The 21620-nt window shown below is 41.0% G+C and overlaps 1 protein-coding gene across 1 annotated transcript in view; it reads left to right on the forward strand.

Moving 5' to 3' along the window:
* Window positions 1-21620, forward strand: part of HTRA4 (HtrA serine peptidase 4) — a 559742-nt gene that overhangs the window by 435793 nt on the left and 102329 nt on the right. The window lies entirely within an intron of this gene.

Here is a 21620-nt window from a genome sequence, read left to right on the forward strand (position 1 = left end):
AGTAGTTTTTGTTGCAGGAGGGTGGCATAGATTTTTCCCAACACGTCCAGCAGCGCAATTGGTCTGTAGTTTTTGGGATTACGTCTGTCACCCTCCTTAAAAATTGGAACAATCACCGCAGATTTTCACGATTTAGGTGTACTACAACCTTGCACAATCCTTTGGAATAGTATTGTACAGACGTCTGACCATTCATCTGGATGTTGTTTGATAGAGAAATTGGTCAGACCATCCGGGCCCGGAGCTCTGGAATCGTGCAGCTTTTTAATGACTTGAAGGATGTCGTCTCTAGGGAATACGATATCCCAATGAGTAAGAGAGGGACCGACCCATTCTGAAGTTGTCAAATCTTTGCAGAAAAGCTCAGTATAGAAGGACGTCCACTCAACTTCTGAGACCAAATTTGCTTGGAGGGCGTGCTGTGGAGCTAAAGTGGTGTTTATTAGTCTCCAATAGTCTCTTCCATTTTTACTCGTCATTTTGGACAGCATCAGCTCTGCATCGTTTTGTACCATAATCGCTTTATGAGATTTGAGACAGTTCTTGTATGCTTGTCTCATTGCTCTTTTTACGTTGTTAATATTTGGGTGATTTTGTCCGTGGGCATTTCTTAAGTCACGACGTAAGGCTCTTTTATGTTGAAGAATTTCCAAGTCAAATCTATGTTTGGGTGAGAAGACTGCATGTTTAGTTTATTTTTCCATTCTTCAAATTGAGGAGTATTCCGGTGACTCAGAATTTTTTTGAAATCCCTTGGTGATATGAGTAACCTCTTCAGTTTCATGATGAAGCCATATTCTGGATGCTCCAGTTCTCACTGCATGCGGCCACGTTCTGGTCTCGCACTCCATAAGATTATGAAGACCTAGAGTCACCATATCATGGTCACTATGGATCATATTGGTGATCTCCAGACAAGTTGCCCTCATGTGTAGATTTCCGGAGACAAACATATAATCAAGCGTCGAACTCTGGTCACCTCTACGCCAAGTAGGTCGAGCAGGTATATCACCAACTGTTTGGCCATTTAACATCGTTAACCCACATAGGTCCAATTCTGTGTACCATTGATTTACTATCTTCTCTTGGTGGGTATTGAATGATTTTTTGGCGCCAGGTAGATTTAGATGCGTGATACAATCAATGTTAAGGTCACCGCAGATGATAAGCTTGATCATGTTCTTCTCTGTTAGGTCGTCAATTGTTGAGGTAACCTGATCAATAAAGGACTCTGAGCCAACAGCCGAATGGTTCCAATATAGGTTTATGATGTATAATTTAGGTGCAAAAGCGGTCCTTCCCACATAGAGACTGATCACCACTACTTGTATAAAAGGAGATGGATTGAAAGATTCAACAGTCCTGAGGCCTGACACTATCTTTGCCGCCACTAAGAGACCAGCCATAGGTCTGCCCTTAGACTGTTTGATGGCCGGATTGAACGCAATTTCAAAGCCTTCGAAGATGGGGATCTCATTAAGCCATGTTTCCTGCAAGCAAATGAGGTCCAGATCAGTAGCCCAGGGAGTATTAAACAGATGGGTAAATCCCCTCGTGTTCCAGGATCCTATTGTGCAGGTCTGCCGGTTCCCCTTGGCTTGGCATTATTTGTCAGCTTCGCAATTTAAGGTGCCGGCTAACCAGGACCAATCATTATCTGGTACGGCTGAATTCACAACTTCCTCAGTGTCATCACTAGAGATTGGGAGCCTTACAGCCCCTTGAATTGTTATCCTTATGGGATCACTCATAGATATTTTATCCGTCGAATCATCTTGTGAGCTGCACATTTGTGACTGCGCAATTTGTGGTTGTGCGGTGGTAATGACATGAGCATTTGATTGTTTAGCTTCATTAACAGGCACACAGCTCAAGTCATTTTCCAGAAGCCCAGACACAGGGTGTTTAACTACTACAGATATGTCGAAACCCAAAGACATCAACACCGGGCCTGCTTCCATCAGGATATCTACTATAAGTTTTGATTGTAGATGGAGTATGACTGCATCATTTTTGTTTTCATCAAAAAATTCAACGGTTTTCAAATCTCCCGATTCAATAGCTCTAAGGCTAGGCACAAGATGACATAGCCATAACACATTATGGCGATTTAAGATTAAATCATCTGAGGAATCTATCCGTTCCAGGAGAACTTGATATCGACCCTGTGGTTTCTGAACAATGCTTCTGGCTTGTTTATCCTTTGATTTCAGGGTGCTCTTGCTATTTACTGCCTTTGGCTTGTTGGTTGTAGAGGTATCAAAACTGTGGCACAGCAGAGCACCACCTGTGCGCTCGGAACGCATCTTTTCCAGCACATCGGATTTTGAAGGGGCCACAGCTTGGGACTCATTAAGACTATCTGCCTTCTTTTGAGTCGCAGGAGCATTTCGTTGGCCATCTGTGTTTAAGGCGAGGGTTACCAATTTCATGCATTTCTGGTCCAGTGTCATGAAGGTTGACAAGGATTTTGGAGCGTCAGCTTGAGTTAAAGTAAAGGGATAGAGGACTTGACAGCTTCTTTGTGCTTTGTTGCACTGGATTTGACTTTGTCCTTCGCTCGTGGTGACTTTCCCAGCTGTGGCATCAGTCGTAAAACCTTTCACAGCCGGTGCAGTCGTAACGGGCAATACCAGTGGTTGATGAGGTTTTGGGGCCGTATGAGGAACACACACCTCTTTAAGTTGTTCCACCATAACCTGTCTTAGCATAGTCGGAACAGGTTGGCAATCGACGTTATTCGTCGCATCAGGAGCCATGTTTGGTGCACACACCTCTTTAGGTAGATCAACCAAGACATGTCTTAGCATGGTTAGAGCAGGTAGACAATCGATGATGGGCGCCGCATCAGGGAGGCTCCGATCCTGGTCGTTGACTTCCTCATAAGTTGACAAGTTCAGTAGCTCTTCGGATACACAACTAAGACCTGATTGGGATTGTAGGGCTTCATCTAGCCCCGTTGTAGTGTCTTTTGGGCAAGCATTTGTGTCGCAACTTGTACCTTTTACAAAAGTTCTATTAACAGTCACATTAACGGTTTTGATGTTTCTTAAGAACTTGCGTGAGTCATTTCCACGTTTTTTTTTTTTGTGGATTGATTTTTCGGTTTTTTATTGCAATTGCCCTTTCCGGCGTTTTTGCCCTTCAATGGCCCTTGATTGATCACAGGCTTTTTGAATATGTCATAAAGAGTTGAATCCATAGGGTCAACAGCAAGGGGTATCTGTGTAGAGTCGTCACTAGCCGATTGGATTTGCGCTCCCAGATTGGAGGTAGACGCAGTTTGTGAATCTAAGAGAGCCAGATTGCCAGCGGCTTGGCTTGCAGTAAGGATGTCATCAAATAGCGTAGTCAACGCCTTTTCGTTGGAATGTGAGATGTGAACTTGTACGGGTTCACTAGTAAGCACTTCTTTGTCAAAAATCACGTCAGGCAAATCGCTCTCCAGTAGCCTCACATTTTCTTTGAGTGTAGGCTTACAAACTGAAACATCACTTTGACATGGAGCGTTAGTTGGTTCCATGTTATTACTTGGAACGCATGGAGTATCCAGAGCATTTTTGGTTATAGTTAAGTGAGCACAACTGCTCGGGGCAAATGCATAGGTAGTTGGAGCTCCCGAAAAACACCTTGCAGAGTCTTGCTTCGCGTCAAAGTGACTTTCATTTCTTTTTTGAAAAAGATTTAATGCTTCTTTAGCCACCTCTGCCAAAAGTTTCTTATCAAGATAGGCATTTTTATTGGATTCAACTAAAGAGTCGAGGGCTAACTCAGTTCTCTTTTGGGTCCTCCACAATGACTCTTTGTACGAGCTATGTGCATTTTCCATTTTCAGGAGTTTCAAGTTAATTGTTGCAGCCAGGCTAAAAAGATCTTTCATTGTGTCGTTCAGCTGTTCATACATCTTCAAAAAGGGGGCAGTAGCCAGTGTCATCGATGATATTATGATCGCTTGCAAGTCTTTCATATTTTGCTCATGGCCAATTGCCTTAACCTGGGGCGCTTCCTGCCGTTCTCTGCGTCTTCTACGGTAAGGCACTCATCGAATTTTGGGAAATGGACGTTCCATTAGAGAAGAGTTCGAAATGGACAGATACGATGAAGAATCAAGCACTGAACTAGAGCCACCCTCCGCCTCTTCATTTAAATTCATATCATCATGTAAACCGTCAGGGATGGATTTTGACGTGTTACATGACGTTTTGCTTTTCTTTATCTGGGAGCATCTAATACTAGGTGAAATACTCGAATCCACTCTCCTACGTTTGGAGAAGCTCCTTGTGCGGGGGCTTTGGCTATGTTGTTTTTTAGTGCCAAAGGAATTGGTGGTTTTGAGGGTCTCATTACATATGCCCATTTCCTCAGGTAGAGTGCTGTTTGATGCTTTGTGCATTCTTTCTTTATTTAACTGCGTCAGATCAGTAAGCAGTTTATTGACAATGTCCAGAGATTTACGTCGATTTTCATTGTGGTACAGAGCATTTCCCTTGCTAATTAGTGAGGTCTGCAAAGGTTTGCCTATGTCCTGTGCAGGATTACCACCCACCTCATTAGCATCCAATGTAGGAAAAAAGACATTATTTTCATCAACAAGTATAGGCACTGTATCCAAATTATGCAGGGGGGAGGGACCCAGATACTCGAGAGTACTAAAGAATCGGGCACGAGGGGACCCCAGATTACCCTCTCCACTCTCGCCCATAACCCCATTGGGGCAAGTTGTTGGAATGATATCGACGTGTGTTGCATCAGCACCGATCAAAGGCATACTCCAAGCGGCATTATTCGTTGCTGGTAGATCACGCGCGTTCAACGCACGCCATGCCAGCTCACGCAGGGGAATTATCATACCAGGCAGGGAAGCAGTAGGCATAATGTTATTTTGTACTTTCATAAAACAAGCTTCACGGGCCGCCCTTGAGACCGCAGTCACACAGTTCACAGATGGCGTTTCCAAGAGGCACGACCCGCCCGTCTCTTTAACAAAACCCGCTCGAGTTAAAGAGTTTGCAATGTTCATATTTAACTCGCAGGATTGACAAACTCTTGGGCTTCCGTGTTTAATTTACAGGACATGTTTCCACTTACTTGGAGTGAAGGCGGCACAGCGGCCGCGGACAAGTCTATCAATGTAACAGGCAGCAAACGCTGAACATCCGGGTGACTGAGCGAAGCCGATTCCAGCTTTCGTAGAGCGCGAGTCTTCGCGAAGGAGGCAGGCTTCGAGTAGTCGCGCATGATGAAAGTAAACGTCGCCGAGAAGCCGGGGAGCAAAGAGAAGTCGGTGATAGTCCGGGACTCCACGGACCTCCTTCCACTCCTTAGACTCTCCCAGTATTTATTTTCCTCTTGGCGATGCACCCTCCACGCGCCAAAGCCGCCAAACAGCTCAACAGCCATTTCCCAGCCCTTCTGTCCTCAGGGCTTACGCCGCAAGGGCGCTGTGGGAGTGACTTTGAGCACGGCGGAGTGTCACGTGCCTTCGTGAAAGAAAAAAAGAAAAAGGAAAAAAAGAGAAACCTCTAGGCAGTCGGCGTCCTTTTCACCGACTCACTTGGCCTTTAGCTCCAGGTATGCAGAAAAGATGCAAATTAGTGCAAGCCGATGCTGCAGGGGACAGTTAGTGTTATAATCCACGAGAGGCTCCAAACAAATAGAAAAATCAATCCAGTTGGCTCTCTTGAGACGCCGCCACAGCTCAACAGCCACTTCCCAGCCCTTCTGTCCTCAGGGTTTGATTTTAATGTGTGTGCAACTCTGTAACATAAAGTTGCTAGTTCACTTTCAAAGAGTAGGTGCAATATGTATTCCACATTTTGTCTAAATCTGGGATCTTCAGAATACATCCGTAATGAGCGGTATTCTGATGCTGTTATTTGAATAGGTCTATCATCGTACCTTCATCCTTTGCCAGTAGGAAAGAGTAGAGGAAAGGCACGTGCTTCTATACTTTTTTCCCATATGCTGATTGGTGATCCTTTTGTTTGACGCATTTGGTACGTTTCTAGTGCATCTTCTACAGTGTCATTAGAGTGCAATGGGTGAATTGTATAATGGTCTAAAGTTTTGGATATTGTAGCAGGATCTAGGAGCTCAAATTGACCACCTTCTTGTGTCTCTTGAATTATTTCAGTGGTATTCTTCAAGTTTTCTTCAATATTAATTTCTTTGTAGTATTCATTATTGTCTTTTAGATATTGCAAGGCTTGTCTACTTTATGTAACTTTACCAGTTGTTGCCAAATATTTTTGTCTTTTGTAGGTACACCATTTACTAAGATAAAGATTGCTCCATTAGACGTTGCACTCCTAGAGTGTGCACATTTTCTTTTAGATCGAATGGTAAATACACTACTTTTCCCCGAATACCTTTCACTAATTCAGAGGGAGGTAATTTTGCTGTTTTTGGTTGAAGGCGTGTTATTGCTTGAAATGGGTGCACTGTTTGAATTATGATGCTCTCATATAAATTGAGTTGTTGTAGGAGTTTTGGTAGTGGAAATAATTCCAAATTATTTGTGATAGCACGTGAAGGAGTTTGGTTGTTGTCAAGTTTTGTAGTGCAGTAACTGAAAGTATTAAGGGGTCAGTTATTTCGTATTTGTTTTCTGCTATAAAGGTAGAGAGCTAATTCAAACCATTTAGAATCTTCATTGTCTTCTATTTTGTATGTTAGCTCTACAGTTTTTGTGTTACTTTTATAAAAAAGTTCTACGGCAACATACACACACATGGTTTGGTACTTCAGCAGATGTACTTTTAAATTTCAGTATTTCTTTTTTGTATGTGTGTAGTAGAAGGTTGCCATGCATAGAATTGTTGCTAATTTTCTTTAAAGCTATTTCATTCTATAAGTGGCTTTCACTTCAAAAATATTTTTTCTGGATATAGTCGATTTCTTCAAGTAGGTCTTTTGCTGTACCATGTAGAAGAATGTTATTTAAATTGGCTAGTGCTAAAGCAGGACTTTTAGCATAGTACAGTTTATAGACTAGATTTCTTATAGTTGAATGATGTGTTGATATCATTTTGATATAATGGAAGGTGGTTTTGCAAGTAGGTCCTGAAATGCAGGCCAATGAATGTCCTTGTAGTCCTGTGTACTTGTGCACTGGACAGGTATCCATATTTTGCAGTAGTTCAATTTTGATTTTGTCTTTGCCTTTCACATATTGATTAAGGAATTGGCGTAAAGACTTGAAAGATTTTTTGGGAATGTTACACATTGACGTGCATGGCCATTTGTATACTAGACGTTCTGATTCAGTTGAATGGAGAGGTAATTCTAAGTTTTCTGGGGATATTTTTGTAAGCAGTATTTCTTGTTCCATTATGGTATTATTAACTTTTTCATAACCTCGTCCACTGCTAGGCATGGCAATTGTATTTGTTTGCTTTTGTTTGTATGCTTCTTCATTAAAGTATGGTTCTGTGCTCGTAGTGTGACTCCATTCACCTCCACAGATACATAAGAAGTTATTTCTGTTGACATTTCGTTTATTGAGAAGTCTTTTTTATAATTTAGTCATTAGTTTTGTTAGTGGTTTCATTTTGTTTAACACTAAAATAAATAACTTTCTTTTGAGAAGGATTGCACTGTCTATCAACGCTTCTAAAATTAATTTCCTACGTGTTGAGCCTGATTTCTCTCCTGTTTTTATAAGATTTTGAAGGACTCTGTGACGGAACATTTTTGCTAAAATACATTTTTTGGTATGCTTACTTTGCACTACATCAAGATTTATAGGAGCAGTTTTATCTGTAGTGGTAGCTGATTTTGTGTTAATTGTTTTGTGGTTCGTTTTACATTTTGATAGAGGAGGCAAAGTTTCTGTACTTGAAGCTTGTTTTGTTTCGCTAAATGACTGTATTAGCTGTTTTGTTTTAACTTTTTTTACAAATTCTGCTAGAGATGGATGCTTGTTTTGGACACTTCTATTTTCATTTGCTTGGCTTCTCCGTTGCTTTCTACAGACTTGATTTTTGGTAGGCATTCTTTAGGGTCTGTTGAAAAAAATAAAGAAGGTATGGGTTGGGGTGTTCTTAATGTATGGTTGCTGTGTGCATGAGTGTCTGAGTAAGATGATTAAGATGTATGTAATGGTGTGTGATTGTGCATTGAGCAACTACAACTAGTTGGGATGGGTATTCTTGAATTTATGTGCTAATAAACTGGGGTTCAGATGACAATAGAAAGTAAGCTAGTGGTGTGGAGAAGTACAAATAGTAAATCTAATGGTATACAATTAAAACAGTTGTTTGTTCTATAATATCAAAATTCTAGGGGCTGAGTTGGGTCATTTGTGTGTCGAAAAATAGGAAATTGTGTGCCATTCTGCCTGTAAATCTCTGTTTAAGAAATGGGGATTTGTAGACAGAATGGTGCACAATCTCTATTTTTAGGCACAGAAATAGCATGAATTAACCTTACAGTGTGTTTGAATAATAGTACAAATAATATGGTGGTATTCAACTTACTTTTTTTCTGAAATGAGGTTTCTTCTTAGTTGTTCTTTGTACTTCAAATTCGGCTGCTTCTTTTCAGGAGAATGGTCTTCACTGCAATTGTAAAGGAAACAAATTAGTAATTTTGTTTGTACATAGCACTGTTTTTAATTTAGACATTGATTTTTTTAATTGACATTGACCCTCAGCGCCTTCCTCAAAATCATGAAAACTATCTTATTCACATAAAATGCGTTGCACCAGTTGAATACATATCATATGTTCTTAATGCATAAACTGTATTGTAATGACTAACTGTACTAACCAAAATATCATTTCTATGCCTTGTGGAATTTATAATGTACCATTGAATACCACTATTTCTGTAACTAAGCTCTTGTAAGTAACAGCGCCTCAATGCCATGGGCTGCTTGCGCACTATATAAATATAAGTAAATACATTTTTATGTTTTTGTACAAGTATTGTTGTTTGATATTTGAACATACTGTGTGCATGCAATTTTGTTTGAGAATGTTAACTCTTCATATTGTACTTTAAATATGTTAGTTCAACATGCTTTGAAAATGTGTGTGTAAAAAGAAATTAAATAGAAGATAGGTTTGGAAGTGACAGTTGATTTTAGGAGATGGAAAAAATGACAGTAAATTCATTTTATAGATTATACAAGCTAAACGTCAGTTAATCTGTTTATATGAATCTATAAGAATTGGACATGTACTATACAGAAAATATGCATACCTTTAGTTTGTGTTCATGCATATGGATATGCATGCAGCTGTAAGTAGAAATCTTGGAGACTTGTACAGTATTTCTGGTAGAGGTGCTTTCTAATGATATGACACTTGTACTCAGAGAGATTAACAGTACATTTGAAGTGCTGATCTATGATGATGCAGTTAGATGTAGAGGTCTTGGGTATGATTGGTGGATGGTCATGTGACTTCTTAGCTATATCCAATGAGGGAATGGCACAGAAAGTGAAATGGAAATGGTAGAAGGACTGTCCATGTTACGATATGTCTGCGGACATGGCGGTAGTCTGCGGACATCGGGTGTTACATCCAGGGATTTTGGGTTGGGGAGCCATGCAAATGAGAATGAGCAGAGAAAGGGATTGGTCAGGAAAGTTTACTGGGTGTGTTGTGCCAGGAGAGAGTTTCTCAGATACTCTTTTTGCTGAGAGAAGACCAGATAGCTATGGCTGTGTGTTTCAGAAAACAGATTGTTTGGATTTTGGGAGACTTGTGGATACATTGGTTGAAGGTGCATGCAGAAAGCTGTGGAGTAGCTGTAGATCTTGGATTCCCACATGTGGAAGTGCACTGGCTTGGAGTACGTGGAATGAAGTGGTTGGACTTGCTACTTCTCTGTGCTACTTTGGAGACAGAGCGACATCCAGACATAATTGTAATTCACTATGGAGGGAACAGTTTAGGACATGTGTCTGGAATTTCATTGCAATGAAAGAAGGACTTGGGAAGGTCATGGACATGTTTCCAAATTCTCAAGTAATTTTTTCACGGATTGCGCAGAGACAAATGTGGCTTCGTTCTTCTTCATTTGGTCCACAAATGGAGAAAGCAAGGTGCAATGTCAATAAGGCTGGTTGTGCCTTTCTAAAAGATTTTTGCATGTCCTCTTTTCACAATGAAAATATTATGTTCGTAGTACATACATTTTTCGCAGAGATGGAGTCCATCTTACTTATGCTGGCAATCAGATTTTTCTGAGAAATGTACAAAATGCATTGCAACCTTTTTTGGAATTACAGCATCCATTTTGTAGTAGGTGTTGAGCATTTCAAATTTTTCAAACACAAACAAACACCACCAAAATGCTCTTTTCAGAGCCACCACTTCCTCCCAGATAAAACTGCAATAGTTATGATAGGGCAGCACTCCAAAATGTAGATGTTCGCTGACTGTCCGCGGACTTCTAAAAAATACACAGGGCCCTGCTTCATTTATTTTCACTTCTAATTTTTTAACAGTGAAATGCGGCTCTGAAAAGAGCCTTTTTTTATTTTTGTTATTTTATATTTTTTGTTTTTCTATACACGACACACTAGGAGAGGAGGGGAAAGGAGGGTAAGGGGGGACACTAACCATGGGGATAAGAAAGGGCGAGTGATAAGAGGGAGATGTAGAGTGAGTTTTACTTGGGTAGTAAGCAGATCTTCTCTTGCTCTGAGACAATAGCCTCAAAAGCACTACGAAGTCTCTCGCCCTGCACATTACTGCGTCGCAGTACATACACACAACTGTGACCCTCGAAAGGTAAGGGTCACCAGTATTGCGTATGGCCTGTGAGGCAGCTTGAGGAATACACTGTCCACAGGAGTGTTCCTTGTGGTGACAGGATCGGAAACGGAGGATGAAGTAGAGGAAGTCAACCTGCTATGCTCCTCGCAAGGTACAACCTTGCGAATGGCCCCAGTGTGGAATGACCTTAAGTGTCGCTTCATGGTAGTTGTCACAAAGCTGTATGAACCAGGCCTCCCGCGACTGAGTACCATTTTGGACTCGTTGCGCGTGACTTGGTTTGCACGTGCCTTAGGACCATTACCACGAATGGTAAATAACTGCCACACCCAAGACTCACGTCGAGTGCTGGTAGTAGGGACTTCCACTACCTCATTCTCGTCATCCTCTTCATCCTCCTGTGCATCCTCACTCCTGTTCCCCTCTTCAGGCCCTTGGGGAGGTGGTGGTGGTGGAGGGGGTGGGGGTGGCGATGAGGCAGATGCAGCACCAGGTGACATGAGTGGAGCCATGGAAGCCATCAGGTTTGAGATGAAAATCTGCAAAGTTGCCAGCAAAATTTGCTGTGTTCTTTAGGATAGCCAGAAACACAATGAGAATGAGCCTTAGGGTGTGGTCTTTTATAGGGGTGCTTGTGCAAGGTTCGCAGACGTGCGCGCTGTCCACAGACAGATCGAACAGAAAAATGGGTTCAAAAAGTCACAAAAAGTATGTAGAAACTCAGGATTACTATGTGGGACTTGTGCTATGGTGAGTTTTTATTGAAAGATATTGTAGATTGCTTGAAATGTAGTTTTAAATTGTTCGGGGACACGAACAGTGTTCGCAATCAGAACACACGCTCAGCGTGGGCGCGGTCACATGATAGGTTCGCGAACATGTTCGCGAAGGGAGCGGGTGTCCGCAGGACACCAAATGCACTGAAAATGTTTTGCGCATGAGCGTTGGTGTATGGACACTGTTCGGGTCCTGAAGTGATTAAAAGTGCGTCACAAGTGAAACGAACAGTTACAGACAGGCGTTTGTTCTTAGAACAGTCTCAACTTGCCTGCGAACAATACAGACAGGCATAGCGTCCTCAGGACACCCCCATTTTGTTTATTTATGAACATCCCAAGACACTTGATGTGTTTTTAGAACAGTTTCAACCTGCCTACGAACAGTACGGACAGCTATAGTGTCCTCAGGACACCCCCATTTTGTTTATTTACGAACATATTAGGACACAGCCTGTGTTCTTAGAACAGTTTCAACTTGCCTGCGAACAATACGGACAGGCATAGCATCCTCAGGACACCCCCATTTTGTTAATTTACGAACATCCCAGAACACTTGATGTGTTCTTAGAACAGTTTCAACCTGTCTACGAACAGTACAGACAGGTATAGTGTCCTCAGGACACCCCCATTTTGTTTATTTAGGAACATTTCAGGACACAGCGTGTGTTCTTAGAACAGTTTCAACTTGCCTGCGAACAATACGGACAGGCATAGCGTCCTCAGGACACCCCCATTTTGTTTATTTACGAACATTTCAGGACACCCCGTGTGTTCTTAGAACAGTTTCAACTTGCATATAAACATTACGGACAGATGTAGTGTCCTTAGGACGCTCCCATTTTTGTTTCTTTACGGACATTCCGGACACCCGCGCTGTCCGCGGACACCTGAACTGCTTTTTAAAAAAAGACAAGGAATGAATTAGGACACAATATAATAATTTTACTTTATTTTACATGGATGTTAAATTTATGACAGAGAAGGTGAGGCAGAAACTGAAACAAAAACAGGAGAATTGGGGGTTTCAATAGGATTTATATGAGGTGATGAAGGGATGGAAGTCTCAAGTAAAACGTTTTGGTTCATGGAGAGGGTTTGGGGATAATTGAGTGGGATATGGTGAGGGGGGACAGGTACATGTGGGACAATGGTATGTAGTTGTTTGTTTCAAGTGATCCTCCATAAAGTTTTTTAAATTGTTAAAATTTGCCATGAGTAGGTCCATTTTTTCTTCTATGTGCTGAAGAGTCTTATCCAATACTGCTTTTTCTTTAGTATTTTCAATTTTTGTATGGTCTGTACAAAAAAAATATATATGTTAAATGTATATAAAATAATATTTATTAATTGGTTTATATAGTAAAGTGTCTACCATTAGGTTCACTATCTTCTGACATTTCCTCACGTGGGAAATGCTCCTCTAGCCACTCCAGAGTACTAGACATTTCTGTGAGAAAAAAAACATAATATCACTTTTTTGTATCTAATACAGAAAGTTTACAAATATACGAGTAAAATGCAGTACATTTACTAGCTTCTGGTAAGGTGTGTTCTGACTGGTCTGTAGATCTGCTGTTGCTCTTAGTTGTGGAGGTTCTGTGAGGTAATCATGTTCAAAGACTATCTTTCTTCTTTTGGTATATTCCATTTTAGAACATATTGTATTTAAATGAATGGTTAGTGTGTTATATATATGGGTTACAATTCTTATTTATTACTACATATAATGTGTATGTGTGCTGGTTTGTGAATTTGTAAAATGTTCATATGTTATGATATAACAATTAAACATACCCCCCAGACTTTTTGGGTAGTGGTGCTGTTGTCCGCATATGTCCGCGGACATTAAAAGAGTTTGCGGACATCAAATTCAGTAGAGGGGGTTCAGTATGTTCTATGTTACTTGTACATGAAGTCAGAGTTATTATTGTTAAGTTGCGCTAATAAAAACCTATGAAATTCAGTAAAAAAACTTTGTTAAAGGGACGTTATGGTTAAGTTGCGCTACTAAAAACCTATGAAATTCAATGAAAAAACTTTGTTAAAGCGACATTATGGTTCCAAGTAAAACCGAAAAACCCTTGAAATTTGCCAGTTATGGTAAGCTAAGCAACCATAACTCGCGCCACCACCGTGCACTGCTAAGACTAACACCCACGACATCAAAGATGACATCACAAATGTTATTGATGACATCACTGATGACATCACATATGAATTTACTTTTCATGAAATGTCTGTATAAGGGATTTTTATTATAATGTTGAGAAAAAAGTGTCAAGGATCATTGGAATAAATATCATGAGCTAATTAGTGCATTAAGCAATGCATTGATATAAACAGCATTTTATTATGAAGTTCTATCGAGTATACCAAGCTACTCATGCAGAAATTTAGGCATTGTGTGCAGCATACATGATGAAGGTATAATATTCATAATGTTGATATGTTGAATAATGAAATGATAACTGTTTTCTTATTAGAGTTTTGTGTACTGTGAAATATGTAATAAGTAGCTAATAAAACCCATGTATTACATAATTGCATTATTACAGACAAAACACAAAGATACAATAACGCATACAAATATGTGTATATACAGGGAAAGTGAAGTAAGCAAAAAAGCAGAAGTAGTAGCAGAAACAATTCATAACCTAACTGATTATCTTTATGCTAATAAATGATTGCTCTGTTGCAAAGCTGCTATTTACCCTATGTATATGTATCACATGATGTGACTGGACCCTAAGGAAAGTAGTGTGAGTACAATGTCTACAAATATGAACATATACAGGGAAAGTATAGTATAGTATAGTAATAAAAAAACAACAGAACTATCAGAAAGTGCTGATAACTCTACTGATTATTTTCATGCACAGAAAGGATTGCTGTCTTTCAAGCTTGTGTCTTCCCCTATGTATATGTTTCATATGATATGACTGGACCCTAAGAGAATTACTGTAAGAACATACTTGAAGGATAAGTCTACAAATATAGTATGTTTACAATTTTTAGTTCCTGACTGTTACTGAAGAAAACCATGTGTCCTAGATGTGTCAGAAAAGGAAAAAAGAGGGAGACAGACATGTGATGTCATCAGTGATGTCATCAATGACATTTGTGATGTCATCTTTGATGTCGTGGGTGTTAGTCTTAGCAGTGCATGGTGGTGGCGTGAGTTATGGTTGCTTAGCTTACCATAACTGGCAAATTTCAGGGGTTTTCGGTTTTACTTGGAACCATAACGTCTCTTTAACAAAGTTTTTTCATTGAATATATATATATATGTATATATATATATAGTGCCATGTGATCCAAATGATGACTGTACCTCTAACAGGTCTAGCCATCCATGAGAGTCATGTAATTGTAATTCGTTTTAGAATGTATTTAGGTTAATCACATCGTATTGCCTTTTGCCCAAGTAGCCATGCCCTGTAAATGTAAGTAATAACTGCATGGGTAAAGGCGGTATTATCCCTTGGTTTACAGGCCGCAGTGGCTTCTGAAAAACTACAGATGTAGGGTCTTAAATACGATTTCCTCAGCTTGTTATACCTGGGACAAAAAAGCAAAAAATGAATTGCTGTCTCTCTTGTAGTGGAGCAATGAGGACAGGAATCTGGCCCTGTTGTTCCCCAGGCGACAGTGCATACTGCCAAAGGTATTATGCCTAGCCTAACCTTGGCATAACGCGTGCTTGCATGCCTAGGACCAGAGTAATCCAAATACGGCTCATATCCTACAAACAATTTACAATCCCAATACTGGGAGAGTGATGGGAGTGTCAAACTTCTTCTCGTGTCCTGCCAAGTGCGCTAAGGTTTACTTCAGACAATAGGATCTGTTTATGCTTGGGGACAATAATATGCGGATTTTCACAGTAACTATGAAGGCCATGATATGTGTTTTACGTGCTTGCGCATGGCAGTTTTACCACCTTCCTGTCCTAAAACATCCTGGAAGGCTCTATATATTTGGCCAGAGCTGGAGTACTCGAGATGTGGACCCAGTAATATATGGGCCTGGTGGCAATCCCTCGTCCAATTAACCCAAGGCCTGTCTCGTAGTGCAAGGAGAGTGTCAGTGTACCCCCTGGAAGTTTCAAAATGCTTTTCATAAATTGAATTTCCATGACCTCTAGTTTGTTTACTGCTACATGGCCTCAGATCTGATCACTACACACCGCTGCTTGCCTTGACTGAAGTTTGTAAATATCGAGTATTGTTGTCAAAGCTCCATCTCAAATGCTTTCATGAATCTTAGTATAGCTGAATTATGTCTTTCCAGTGCAATATTGGATTTGTCAACTTACTGTGTCAGTTTCCCTGTATCCATTAGTCTTATACCCAAGTAGTCAAATGTTGTCACCTGCTCAATTTCTGCAGTATCAGTCTCCAGTCTCAAATCTTTTAGACATGCCCTTTGCGATTTAAAGACCATGGATTTCGTTTTTGTATAATTCACAAACCTGCCATACTCATCACAATTGCCAACAAACAAATCCAGCTGTTTTCTTAACCCAATCGGGGTCAGGGAGAGCATTACTGCATTGTCTGCAAACATCAACACCGGGTATTTACCTTATCCAGAGTTGGCACGACCGACGGGGTAGCCCTGGCACACACCCTTCTGCACATCAAGCACATATGTTGTAGGCGCTCCCAAGTTCCATTTGACCCTGGCCATGTTGTCAGTGCAAAGTGTTCCAATGGCAGCTGTTAAAGGTGACAGGGCGCCAATAGTCTCCAGCCTTTACCATAGTGCACAGCGGGGAACTTTATCAAATGCTCCTCTGAGATCTATCAATATTGCACACAGTTTCATATTCCTCAGGTTCACTTATTTTTACATTAAGAGGTTGAAACAAAACACCTGTTCGGTGGTGCTGATCCCAGTCCGAAATCCTGCCTGCATGTAATTTATTTATTTATTTTACTTTTATTTATTTGATTTATTTGCATTTTTGACTATTATTAGCTATACATTCTTTGAGTACATCCAAAAGTAAGGTGGTGCACATTTTCCCTGTGGCGTCCAATAAAGAGATAGGCTGAAGGTTATTGGGGTCACTAGGTCCCCCTTTTTGTAGACAGGCATGATAGTCGCCTTTTTTCCAAGATTTGGGGATGCCACCCAATCTAACTGTGTCATTGAATAATTGTGTCAAAAAAGGTCCCTACATCAGAGGCTCGCTTTTAAGTTTTAAGTTTTATGGATTTACCAGTTTGGCAGGTCATATCTCGCCAGACAGGCAACAGAAGGGACTAATCTGAGTGCCTGGCCTACTGGTAAAAAAAGGGTTGTTTCCCCCAAATGTTGCACCACCAAAAAATAGGTAAACATCAACGTGTGACTGAAAATAAAAGTCACAAAAGAACGTTATTGTGATCAGCCATCTCCAGAGGAGGGGACAGAATGTCACATATAGACTTAAAATTATATTTCTAACGACCATTTTACCCAAAACATTCTTTTTTTTGGTTGATTCTCGGTTTAATTCAAATGTAATCCCAATTCACTTCTCCACTGCTTATTATTTTAGAGCGTGTTCCCTGGTTCAGCCCTGTGCATGGTAAAAGGAGGATGTGTCATTTCATGGTAAAGTATGGCAACATATACTGGTGATCACGCGCGTGCATGCAGAAAATTGTGGGTAATTCCCCATGCCTGTGATGAAATTAAGGCATGCACCCCAATGCAATGCAGTAACGTTGCATGCATGTTAATCTCCCTTTTACGCCAGATAAGGCAAACAACTCATAATAGTTGGAAAGATTCCAGCTGAAGAACGAGCTAAGAGCTCGGCTCATCCTGGATCCGTCCATCAAACTCCGAGCAAGGGCGTAGGATTAGATTACACCTGCAACACAACACCCATCTAGCGCTGTCACTGTAATTTCTGATGAATAGCACAATACATAGAATTATAGCTGGGTAGCTATGAAGTGCCTGGGATCGGAATAACATCTGATAGATAACGAGAGTGAGGCTCAAGTTGTCTGCGGTGTCACTCAGAATCACTAGGAGGAATAACACCGTTGAAAGATACCATCTAAATGTTATCTTATCTATGTCCACTCTGCGTCCCTTTCGCACCGCCTACACTGTCTCTATGGACTTGCATTACAGGGGCGCAGAGGCCAGGAGAATGTGGGAAAGATGTCAAATATAAACCAAATACCATTTCTCTCTCACCCTACTCCATAGTAACCCAACCATGAAAAATATTCCTGGCCGAGAAAAGGCCATATCCCTCTGCTGTGATATCTACCATAGCAGTTGATTATGAACCGAATAATGCCCAGGCATGATGCCACAGCAGGAGGATAGAGAATTCACAAAGGGAAATGGCTTGCAATGGCTCGCTGTGGAAGCCATACCCAACAGTTCTTCTGGCATAATTTTTTATGGAGAAAGACTGTCACGTAATTATCCTGAAGTTCCCCTCGTGGAGTAAGTGCTGACGTGTGCCGACGAACGACAATGACAATGCATATAGAAGCGGCCTCTGCTTGTAGTAAGCAAGCCGAGCTTGGGTGCCCAGTGAAATGACCTTGTGTCTGGTGGACATTGGGAACAACCTCCTCTGCACGGCCCCTCTGCGCTGGACAGCTAATCATTTACAGTTCCTCCCTTAGGAAAAGGAGCATTGTTGTAAAAATTCGGTTCATATTGTTGATGTTTTCATTGTGGTGCAGAATGTTTGTCTGCCTGGGGATCCTGACCAGGTTCCAGGCCTTCCCTGCCTCGTGGAGGCCATGAATCAGAGGAGTGTGAGTGTTTTCCTCATCAGGCTCTGATTTATTCCGCGCCTTGACTTACTGCTAAAGGCACTGATTGCCTAATCTGCCATTCAACAGGGAATTTATAGGCAAACGGATTTTCCAGATTGACTACTGAAATTGTGCTAAAGGGCAGCATTTGAGAAAACAGATTGCAGTAATCCCTCTTGTAGTTCCAGGCCTGGGGCGGATATCTTTTCTGTGAATGTGTCCCTTTCCCTTTGCTGTTGCCAGTGGTATTTATAGACTACCTATACAAAGGTGAGAAAAAGATCACCCCTCTCTACGCCGGTTAGGGTCAGGATTGGTGATGTTTTTATACTATTACCATATTAGCACATATATCTTTTGATCAGCAAATAAATTAGATCATTATACCACAAAACTTGGACAACACTCTTATATCATTAAACCACATATCTTATGACCACTCATATTTGACTGAAATACAAATTTTATTAAATGTAAAAATACATATTTGAGTAAAAAGCTATACAAACTGTTACTGAACACATTCTTAAAACATACAGCATACTTAGTGCAGGGGTCAGTGCAAAATTAACAATCCTGACCCTAACCGGCGTAGAGAGATGTAATCTTTTTCTCACCTTTGTATAGATAGTCTGTTACCGCTCTCCCGTTTTGAGAAATTGATCCCCCATAAGAAAAAATATTGGGAGAATACCTTATTTTGAGGTGAGTGGTATTTATAGGCCACAGTTGTAACCACTATTTTCCTCTTTCAGTCACTAACTTCAGATCACCTTCTTGGTAAAGGCAGTAGTTGTGCATAAAATTGGTTTGTCTTCAAAAGAACTCCTCTTGTGAATAGTGTGCGCTCTTCGAAAAGCCTAGCAAGGAGGTTGTTCCACTCCTTGGTAGGCTTTTTACAGAAACCTTGCATCGGTGCAAGTTCAATTAGCACTAGGACTTTGGCACTTGATTAAACTGTGTAATCCTGGGTCAATCACTAAATATCGGTGTCTTTTGCCCTCATCTGAAAAATTTGCTTTTGCTTATTGGGGAACGTGTCCCTTCTAGACCTCTCAATAACTACAATTTAGCAGTGCAGGGGGCCTGTGGATACATAATAACGAAACACTGCTTGAATGAACATGGCAGCTGCTGTTGCTGTTTGGAAAGATATGTGCACAGAAAGGCCACAATTCTTTTACCAGCATTGTGCAAGGGGCGGGTGGGCATCATGTAGCAAGTGGATTAGAAGGTAACTGATGAGTGTGTACTTTTTTTTTTAACTCCAGATGCCGAGCCAGGGTCACTCCCGTTGTAGTGTTGAGACTGATTTGATCACAATCTTAACTACTGAAATGTCCTTCACCGTACATCGGCACATTGTTTTTATTGTTGCGATTTAATTAATTAACGTTCTTGACGGTGATGGGACTGCATAATGGTGTACCTTATAAGCAACAATACGGTTGAATATGTAAGAAATAGAACCAGCGAAACATCTGTTAACCCAATGTACAGAGTTATTGCCAGAGCGGCTAACCCAATGTATAGAGTTATTACCAGAGCGGCTAACCCAATGTATAGAGTTATTGCCAGAGCAGCTAACCCAATGTATAGAGTTATTGCCAGAGCAGCTAATCCAATGTATAGAGTTATTGCCAGAGCAGCTAACCCAAAGTATAGAGTTATTGCCGGAGCAGCTAACCCAATGTATAGAGTTATTGCCAGAGCAGCTACGGTTTCTTAATATATTTGTTTCTTAGAATGATGTTTTGTGCACTGAGACATTTTGGATCGGTTACCTAGACAACTCTCCCTTATATTAGCATTGAAGCTTTGGACTATTATTGATTGTAAGATTAGAACAATGTAAATAGTTGTTATTGTTAATGCATTAGTCTTAGATGTGTAATGTGTAAGCATTTCTCTACAATTTATTATAAGTGTGCAACGTTCTTTGGTTAACTGTATCACATTTTTAGCATGAAAACACTGCTCAAATGAACATGGTGGCTGCGGTTTGGAAATATACGCGCATTGGTCGAAGTGTAAAGTAGTGGAACTATGTTCCCTTTGCTCGTCCCCCTTTTCTACCCACTCCCTGCATACTCACCACCAACTCCTCCCCCATTCACACCCAATACCTGGGTCCTTCCTTCCCACCGCTCCACCCTGCAACATTGTGTTGTACAACAGTTCTAGTGAAAACTGAAGAAAACACAAGGAAAGAAAATGGATTTAAATGACCACCATTCGTATGTCATTGTCCCACTCATCATGCACCCCCCCACACCATCCTCCATTCGCAACTCTTAAAGAACATGGCCAGACACACCCCTCCCATTACCTGCTAACAAGTCTGACCCTAAAGCCATTCATTCATATGCAGATCGCGAGCAGGCTGGGTGTTTTGGCTGCTTGAGAATGGGTTTTGTATCCCAAGCAGCCTACTGAAATAAATATTTCCCCTCGAGCACCTGCAAGATAGCGCAGTGCAATGTTGCATGGGGTTGATATCAACAGGGCTCGGGATCAAGTCCTTAATGAGGATAAAATAAAAGAAAGTATTTTTTTTAAAGTTGCCGTCCTGAAACGGTATTGTAGTTTGCATAAAGTAAGGGAACGTCGCACCTTTTAATCCCCCCGCCCTCCTTTGACCCCTGGATACGCATACAGAATGGCCGCTGTTTTTTTACCAGAATCGCGCAAAGGGTGGTTGGGCGTCACGTCAGCATCGTGATGTGGGGTGGTGAGAACGTAACTGATTAGTGTGTGATTTTTTTTCAACTCACAAGGCAGAGTCAGGGTCACTCCCGTTGTAGTGTGGCGAGTGTGTTTAGTCCATTTTACTGAGCCAATGAGGTGAAGGCCAGATGCATATTATTTACCTTGCTTCCGGTTGCATTAACCTCACAGGCTGATTCTTCAGAGATGAGATTCCCACAATCCCAGTAGCCGCTGGTGAATTTTTTTATTGGATGAGCGTAAAGTTTCCTATGAATATTCGAGAATGACCGAGCCTACTGAGGGAGTCCAAACCAACCGGGGGGAGGGGAGTTTGTGTGGTTCTCCCCCGTAAAAATGTTTAAAATAATGGGTGAAGATGTTGCCTCTTACAGCACACTGTCTGTGGATTTGTTTTTTAATAAAAAGCCACGTTTGCAATCAGTTGTGTAGGGTAACACATGGAAAAAATGCTAGATGCCCAGTTCCCAATAATGCACAGCTGCATTTCACAATGCATTTTCATGATGACTTTGCCCAAAATCTATGCCAGTATTTTGCCAGAGTAACCATATTTTCATGCTGGCAGCAGTGCCATACATATTCATGCTGGCTTCACAAATATATGCCAG

This window comes from Ambystoma mexicanum, chromosome 10 (assembly GCF_040938575.1).
Source record: "Ambystoma mexicanum isolate Mex_15411 chromosome 10, UKY_AmexF1_1, whole genome shotgun sequence".
Taxonomy (NCBI): Eukaryota; Metazoa; Chordata; class Amphibia; order Caudata; family Ambystomatidae; genus Ambystoma; species Ambystoma mexicanum.